We start from the raw sequence: 10,071 nt of genomic DNA, 5'->3' as shown, positions 1-10,071 counted from the left end.
TACGTTTGTTTGTTTCTGTTTGCGCTTCGTACTTTACACCTTTCAAGTCTGGATCTTCCCGCAAAGACTCATACATTTCAGCTTATACAACCTTATATATTTTTTTTTTTTGATAACAAGGACCTAAGCATGTAAAATTTCAAAACGGAACAAGCTACAATTTGGAAACAGTTAAAAGCTTTTCGAACAAAAAGGATCGATACAATCAACTTCAGACCAAAATTAAAACTATTAAAAATTCAACATTTATAACTACCGGCAGCAAAAAAATGGAGAATTTGTACCTTTACCGCATTTAGTAAAAAACAACATTATTACTTATTTTTACGAAAATTACTTATGAATCTGCAATAAACAATGAGGGGATTCAAAACTTGTCATAACACATGGTAAAATCATAAACTCATAAATTTTTACACTTGTTTAACATAAATTGTTATTGGATTACATAGGTTTACTTAATTTTTTAGTTTAACAACACTGATGAAACTTCGAATTTTGTAGAAAAAAATACAGGGCTTGTCCGGAAAGTAATAAAACTGATTTTAACCACGACTGTTCTTCGGAGCGTGAGCGCACCGACTGTATTCGGAAGAGGGCGTTTCTAGCTAACGAACGAGCTAACGAGAATAAATATTTTCGCGCGATGTATTTCTGTGAGAGGAGGACCCAACTCTTCCACCAGCCACCTTATATCCCAGATGTTGACCAAACTCCCCCCTACCGGACTTTTTTTTTTAATTGCCTGAAAAAGCCGATGAAGGGCAAGCATTTTGAAATCTGCGTCCAAGGATCCAAGGAGCATGCGCCTCGGTCCCCAAGACTATTCCGGAGAATGCCTTTCGGGACACCTTCAATGATTGCAAATCGCGCTGCATCGATGCAGAACGAGCCTATTCAAACCATTGGTTTTATAAATTATTTTAAATCATCGATATTCCTATTACTTTCCGGACAAACCCTGTAAAATTGGATTGATCTGAAGTTGAATTACTTCACTTCAATTCATCTTAGTGAAGTTGAAAACCGTAATAGAGGTATATTTTTTATTTTAAATTATACCTACGCCTTATACCGTATTTTATGGCGATTTCTGGTGTGAAGAAGGCGAAAAATTTAAGGTTTACAACTTACGATGATCTCTTGTTGCAGTGGTTCTTACTGGTAAACGGACTTGTCATGATGTACTTTCATAAACAATATATAATAATTTTTTTTTCAATCGCGTCAAATTTTTTGGTGACAGCTACACTTTAATTTCTGACCTCATGACTCAAGCATGCTACTTTAGCCGCGATATACATATCATTATTAAGAAAATCAAAACCTATTGATAAAAGGAGTCCCCTCCCCAGTTATATCCACATATTGATGCTGATGACGCCGGACATCGCCTTATGCGCCAAGAATTTTATATTCACCGTCTTAAATCCCACAATAAAGAACACAGATTATGGTAGCACCGGAACGCTGCAACTTTGCTCTGCCTTTCGCCATTACAGGTTCATGTTAGGATCTTCCACCCTAATGAAAGGCTATGTGGCCGTCTTTGCCCGTTTTATGACAAAAGTAATTTACCTTCAGCCATGTACGAATCTGACAAAGGTGTCTTTCCTTGCGGCATTTGCTCCTTTCGTTGGACGACGCTGCTGTCATCAAAAATAATGAGAGGCAATGGCAAAACATTTATCGGAGCTCAAATAGTGGGCTTTATGAAACAACTGTCACCTGAGATTGTGCAAAAATAGGATTCTCTGGAGTTGAGTATATGTACATATGTAACAAAGGAAAGGTTTATTACTGTATATACTGAGACGCTAATAAAATTGTTGTGAAGCTGTGCGAAGGACATAGATAAATTGATCAGAATCTCTTTTCTCACTCTCTCGCTTGTCAGCTGGCAGCGGACCTTGATCTTTTTTCTGAGCTGGCAACAAAACACAATCAGGGTCCCGTCAGTCAGCAGTTGGAGAAAAAGGCGGAATGCCAGAAGAACAGCGCCAAAACGAACTGCCAAAATTAGTGCGTCGTTGAAATTCTCTAGAATTAGATGTCGGTAGTTTGTAAAATTATTTATATATGTAGGTGACATGGGCCTACTGGGGAACCGAGCACCAGAAAATAATATGCTCAACGCTCTATTTGCATACCTCAGTGGTAGTGTGGAAGCTACAAAATACCCAAAAGTTGTCTATAAAAGTGGTATCATTGGCATATGTTATAAAGGATGCTAGTTTTGACAGCTCTCTCTCGAACTAAAGAGATTCATATCAAGTTATCTATGCCAGGGATAAAGGGATAAAGCAATGTCCAACTTATAACAGTGTGACAGCATATTAATATTTATAGTAGGTCTTGACGTTTTTCAATTGGAATGACTCCAAATATATGTGAACGGATTGGTTTGTTGCCGTCGGTCTAGATCGCTAATAAAAAATGTAAAACAATCAAAATCAAAGAAAATATGAAATTTAAATATACTTCATGAAACGTTTTGCAATTCGATGCATAGTAGAATTAATTTTTAATTAAAAATGATTAAAAACATTAATTAGTGAGAACTAACAGGCTTAATTCACTTTATTAAATATTGAAAGATCGAAAGTCAGTTGTTTTAATATACCACAAAATCATAAGAAAGGATTTAAGTAGTTCCGCCATATATTAAAAGTCCAGTAAATGATAATTTGCAATTTGCAAATGTTGAATGTTTTAATTTAAATGCCCAAAAACTCTTATTTTGTTCGATCTAGCCACAATAGAAAATGTTATAAAAAACGCTTATTTTGTCGCGCTCTCATACGAAATTTAAATGTATTTGATAAAAAGTTCTGTCTTGTGGTGCATGATAGTATTAATTTACAATGGAAAATTTTTTAAAACTTTTCCTAGTTGAGAGCTAACACGCTTAATGCCCTTATTAAGTGTTGAATGTTTAAAAGTCAGTTGTTTTAATATAGCATACAAATAATTAAATAGTTTCTCCATATATTAAAGGAAGTAATTTTCGATCGTAATAAATGTGGGATTAGATTTGATATTCGAATTTTAATTATCATAATTAATCAACAATTGGCAACCACTCGAATATCGAATATAACGAAACGGTTACAAATCATTTTGCTTATACTAAATAAAAATTAAAGATGTCGGTATCAAAAAGAACCAAAATGATTTTTTAAAGAGGTGGATGCTGTTTTCGCAAAATGTGATATTTGTAAATCCAAAATATCATTTAAAACGTCAACATCAAATTTTAAAAGACAAATGGAACGGAGGCATCCTACTGTTCAATTGGAAATGGTAATATAATTTTGAAGTTATTATCAAATTGTTTTTTTTGTTACTTACTGTTACTTTTGAAGAGGATATTCCATCAACTTCGACTGCATTACCAAAACCTTAAACACAAACTAAGATTTTAAATGTCGCGTGACGAAAATCAAAAAGTGAAATTACAAGCAAATTATTGCAGCTCTTTACGTCTAATTTGCAACCTTTCTCTATAGTTGAGGACAAAGGTTTTCGGGAATTTGTAACAGCCCCAAATCCATCTTACGACATTCCTAGCAGACGTGTGATTTCAAAATCAATGATTCCTGCATTGTATGAGGAATGTGAACATAAGGTGCGAGAAATGATTAGTAGCGGGTAAAAGTTTTGCGTCACTACTGATTGTTGGACATCGCTCTGAAATTTTGAATTAACGTCAGTACTTTTATCGTCATCCCAACTACTACGTCTGCAACTACAAATCGTAGGTGATTGGAAAATTAACGACAAAATAATGCTAGCTGTTTCGGATAATGCTAGTAACATAAAAATTGCTACAATTAATAAGTTAGGTTGGAAGCATTTTGGATGTATGGCTCACACAACTAATTTAATTGTAAAAGGATTGCGCATTCCTGAAGTAGAACAAGTAACTGATAAAGTTAAAATAATAGTTGATCACTTCAAGAAAAGTACTTCAACGAATGAAGCGTTTGAAAATTACCAGCGCAAAAGCAGTAAATAACCTTTAAAATTAATTCAACAAGTTGAAACGAGGTTGAACTCCACACTGTTGGAGCGTTTTTCGGAGTTGGGGGAGGCGGTGAAATGTACTTTGGTAATTATAAACAAAAATTTACCTATAATAACCAGCGACGAATGGGTGACTGTTGCTGCTACAGTAAGCATTAGTGGAAAAACATATTGCACAGGTTCGCTGGTAAACTAATCGCAAATGGTCTATTAGACGTGTATAGACACTTGCGAACTGAAATATTTTCAAACACCATACAAAAAATGTTTGAAATTTTTTTAGTAGCTCCGAGAGCTATTCAAATATGGCGCCGATGAACTGATGAGGAGCATGCATCAGATGCTTTGTAGAATGTGGTCGGATGTCCAAAGATTGGAATTTAAGTGTGCTTTGCCCAATCCACAAAAAGGGAGACCCCACAATCTGCGCCAACTACCGTGAGATAAACCCCCTCAACATCGCGTATAAGGTATTAAGGGGTTAGGGGTAGTCAGAGTTTTCAAAAAATAAATTTTTTTCATTTTCGTTACGTGCAATATCTTAAAAATATTATCTGAAAATTTCACGTTGATCCGATAATTAGTTTTTGAGTTATTCGACAAATAACAAAGAGACTTTAAACGTTTTTTTCTCAAAACTATGTTTTTTGAACTGGTGACAACTGGAACTCGAAAACCACTCAGTAGATTTTAATTGGAATTTTTGAAATCCATAAGCTCGGCCCTGATTGAAGGATTTTTTTTTTTTAAATTTCGATTTTTTAAAAGCAATTATTTGATTTTTTCGCAAATATTTAGAAAAAATTTCCTGAGGCCGCCATTTTGTTAGTTTTGAAAAATCCTTCGATCAGGACTATATGTTTACAAAACTAATTTTTTTTGTCCGATTGATTTTAGATGAATCTCCAAGGACTTATGGTTATCACCGCAAGTGCCTTTTTTGGAACAGGGTCAACACAAACAACTATAACTTTGGAGTTTAATTTTTTTTTTTGGAAATTTCAGTGACTTCAAGTCAACACATTCCATAATAATGCCATATTACTACTTTTGTAAAATAATACGATTTCATGGCAAAAAAAAAATACTGAAAATTGTAATTTTTTCGTGCCTCTGACTACCCCTCACCCCTTAAGAAAAGACCCGTGAAAGAAGAATCGACACACTCCACCTCTTCGTCGATTTCAAAACTGCTTTCGACAGCACGATCCCCGAAGAACTAATACTCTGTGCAAAGTTGAGTAACACAAAAAGCTCTGTCAGAATCGGGAAGGACCTCTYCGAGTCGTTCGATACCAAATGAGGTTACAGACAAGGCGACTCTCTTTCGTGTGACTTCTTCAACTTTCTACTGGAGAAAATAATTCGCGCTGCAGTACTAAACCGAGAAAGCACAATCATCTATACTAGTATACAATTGGCCTTAACAACCGCGTGAAGTTCTGTCTAGCTGTGCTTTCTCCAGAATGGATAAGGCAGCGAAGAAAATGGGTCTAGTGGTGAACGAGGGCAAGACGAAATATCTCCTGTCACCAAACAAACAGTCATCGCACTCGCGACTAGGCACGTCACTGTTAACAGTCATAATTTCGAAGTTGCAGATAATTTCGTCTATCTTGGAACCAGCATCAACACCAACAACGACAGCCTCGAAATCCAACGCAGAATATGTCTTTCCAACAGGTGCTACTTCAGATTAAGGCAGTAGGAAATTGAGAAGTAAAGTTCTCTCTTGACGAACAAAAACTAAACTCTATAAATCACTCATAATTCCCGCCCTGCTATATGATGCAGTCATGGGCAACATCTGATGAGTCGACGTTGCGAGTTTTCGAGAGAAAAGTTCTGCGAAAAATTTATAATCCTTTGCGTGTTGGCCACGGCGAGTATCGTATTCGATGGAATAAAAATGCAGCGGCTACGCTTGCTGCGCTTGCTGGGTCATGTTGTCCGAATGGACGAAAACACTACAACTTCAGAGAGATGTATTCGACGCAATACCCGCCGGGGGAAGACCTCCACTCTGTTGGAAGGACCAGATGGAGAAGAACCTGGTTTCGCTTTGAATCTCTAATTGGCGCCATCAAAAGAAGAAACGACTGGCGCGCTGTTGTTAACTCGGCTATAACCGTGTAAACGGTTTCTACGCCATTAAAGAAGGTGAAGAAAATTCTTACTGATAATTTGAATACCGAAATGGATTTCTATTAGAAAACTTCGATAGGAGAATGATTCGTATAAAAATAAGAAATTTATTAATTGCAAATAGCTTTAAATTCAAACGGCGGTATCTTATAAGTGGTGCACTTGCAGTCTATCTCAAAGTGTATTCAACAAAGCAAAATAAGTATATGACATTTAATTTTTCTTTACCCTTTTTAATAAGTATGTACATATTAGTGGTGTGTTCTGATCATAACATTGAAAACATAACCTCTGCCGACCACGCACATGTAAAACTGCATGAAAAAGAGGAGCTTAAAACATGTCTTAGTGCTAGTGTTTTATTGGATACATCAAACCCTCAAGAACTACTAAATAAAAAAGAGAAGAATATTGATGAAGCTCAACTGATCAAGGACAAAGTGGAAAGTGAACTATTGCGGGACTTAAACTCAGAATTAAAATCTAAAAATCAATTGTTAACTGATCTTTTAAAACTGCGCAAAGCTGAAGTAAAGGAAAGTAAATCTTATGCTGAAATTCTAAAAGAAAACACTAAATAAAAAGTTATGGTAAAGGTCCCTGATATTGTTATAAGAACGAAAAACAAGTCAGTAAATTAAAATTATGCTCAGATCGTTAAAAGTAATATTATAGCGAATAGTGCGCAGATAAAAGACGTCTTATCAACAAAAGCAGGTGATATTATTGTAAAGTGTAAAAATAAAGAAGATGTCTCCAGAACCAAGTCAGTGCTTGCTGAAAAACTTGGTGATAATTATGAAGTTGATCAGGAAAACTAAACTCGCCTAAAATAAAAATATTTGATATAGAAAGTGACATGAATAAGGAAGAACTGGTTGAAGACTTATGTAATAGAAACAGTGCTTTATTTGACGGTGATTATAATATCGTTGCTGACTTTACTAGTGGTAAAAATAAGCGTGGCATAATATTAGAAGTGTCTCCTAATATCTATCTTAGTGTCATGACATCGAGAGTAGTCTACATCTGGTATAAAAGCTGACATGTCTTTGATGTAAGTATGTGTTACAACTGCGGCCGCGCCAAAATTTAAATATAATAAATTTATTAAGTGCACTGATTATCCGATGAGCCCATTGATACCGTCACATATTGGTAAATTACCAGTGCCGGAGAGGGATACAGACAGTGATCAAGAGGTAAACTGTGTAACTGAAGAATCTGCGGTTAGCTTAGAAGATTTAAACGTAAAAATTAGTGATAGTGATGTATTGATACTACATGTTAATGTTAGAAGCTTAATTGCTAATTATGAGAAACTTGAGTTATTAACAGTTACAATCCAAACCACATGTTATGTACAGAAACGGGGAATTTAATAACTTATCAATTTTTTGCATTAAAGGATTATAGCATACACTATAATCACAGTATGGTAAATAGAGCGGATGGGGTTGTAATTTATGTATTAAATTCATTTTTACAAAAAATAACGGTAGATATTAATGGTTTCTCCAAATTGAGAATTGGCTGTGCAATAATTATCTAACTCTTAATTTTGATAAATCCAATTATATAACTTTTGGTGTCTATAAAGATAGTATACCAAATAATTTTGAGATAAGGATATATGGATAAGGTAATTAGCAGGGTTGAGCATTGTAAATATTTGGGGCTAATTTTTGACTGCCACATGAGATAGTATGAACATATCAAAGAGGTCATAAAAAAAAACTAGATACTTTATATTTATTTCTCTAAGTTCAGAAACATAATGAATAAAAAACACTGAAGAAGATTTACTACGCCCTATTCGATAGTATTGTTAATTATGGCATCATTGCCTGGGGCGGGAGTTATAAAAATGTAATGAACATTCCTGTAAGAATTCAAACTAAATTAATTAGTGCTATTTGTGAAAAAAATGATAGTACACAAATACTAGGACCACCGTAGATGACTTGACTTAGTGGAAAAAGGACACGAAAATTGAGTTCAACGAATTCGTTCCTGAAAAAGAAGTAGTGAAGGCAATTTGAATGATGTCATATTCAGAACTTAATTGTATCAACTGTTCTTCACGTTAAATTAAAAAAAAATATATATGAATTTCCTTAACAATTAATGTGCTTTTGTTTGAAAAGATATCACATCACCCTTATTGGAAAACCATCTATATGTGTTAAGAGTTCTTGGTATTCTATTAACCGGGCAATTGTGGAATAACAATATTCGATTTGAAGTATCCGGTTAGTTATAAGTCCTCGACTATTCGATTAACTGTTCATTTTCGACTATCCGGTTAAACGTTCGTTGTCGACTATTCGAATAGTAAGCGTTCAACTTCTATAAATTTTACATGTATGAGTTTGTAGAAACTTTGCAGTATATAGACGCAAAATTTTCACAAATTTCAGACAATTTCCATTCGTTGAAATTCGCGCATTAGAGCAACTAATCAAATAGTTCAATGTTACAACCGGAATCTGATAACACAAACGTTTAAAAAAATTTTAAGAGCCTTAAGCAAGCAATCACTTTTCACTATTTGAGACATTTTGAGGTAAAGTATCAATTTGTGACTAGATACTATTCACAACACAGTCTATATTCTTTAGTAACAAAATATTGTCTCTAATTTGCCATCTGATAGTTAGCAGGTCACAACACTAAAAATAACTTTGTCACGAAGTTTTGTAACACACATCGCTTTGAAACTTTGCAAACGTCATTTTCTCTTAAAGAAGCTGCTCGTTTGTCGAAACGGCCGATATCGGAACACTATAACATATAGCTGCCATACAAACTGAACGATCGGAATCAAATGCTTGTATGGAAAACTATCACATTTGACAAGATATATTCACAAAATTTGGTATAGATTATTTTCTAAGGCAACAATGAAATCTCCGAAGAAATTGTTCAGATCGGTTAACTATAGTATATAGCTGCTATACAAACTGAACGATCGGAATCAAGTGACACGGAGAAACCGCTTATTAGCAAGCATAACCAACTATGACGATTGGAGTTCGATTAAGATTACATATATAGAATGGCCTAATAGCAAAAAAAAAAACTGTTAGTTTCCGTGATGAGGCCAAATTTAATTTGGTATAAAGTAATGACGTGAGCTACGTTCGTTCTACAGAGACATTATGGCATCCGTAAAGCCGCCACATGCTGAATGGAAATGCCACTTAAGTGTGTCCTCCAAAAGCACAACGACCCGAAGCATGCGGTAAATGTCCTAAAATCATGATTCCTGAGTAACAAAATGGACCTTAATTCCAATGTTGGTAATGTGGCAAATACTGCTCTGTTTTTCCTGGAGAAATTTTCTCTAAACGATAGTGGCTAATCTTATAACGTCAATACTGCGGTAATACAAAGCACTTATTGAAAGTAATGGCTTTGCCACAAAATACTAAGTTTTATTCCACTTTATTAAAAAAAAATGTATCCATTTTTTTAGTTGAAATTGTTTTGTCTTATTGAATTTAGATGTTAAAGGATTGTTTTTAATTTAAATCCAATATTTAAAATAAAATTAAAATAGTAGGTCTCCGTAAATTACGGTTTGTGCAATTGGCAGTATTTTCATTATCATATTTCAGTTACAAATATGATTTTTTTTGTACTTTAGGCTTACCATCACTTCTAACTAAATGTACATTGCTTTCGTTTGTTACTTCCGCAATTTTTTGAATTGTCAAGCCATTCCATTCGACATAAGTTTTAGCGTACTTCAATGGCACTGTGTTCACTTCGACACTATACAAGCTGTTCATCCATAAAGTTTATTTTCTACCGGAACTGCAGTAACTGATTGATCCCACAATGTAATTCTCATGAAATTTCCATCTGCGCTGGTAGTTTTTCGAGGGTTATCCTATT

Source organism: Bactrocera latifrons, unplaced genomic scaffold (assembly GCF_001853355.1).
Source record: "Bactrocera latifrons isolate USDA-ARS-PBARC rearing strain unplaced genomic scaffold, ASM185335v1 scaffold_573, whole genome shotgun sequence".
In the NCBI taxonomy this organism is placed as follows: Eukaryota; Metazoa; Arthropoda; class Insecta; order Diptera; family Tephritidae; genus Bactrocera; species Bactrocera latifrons.
Note: the sequence above shows the minus strand (reverse complement) of the source record.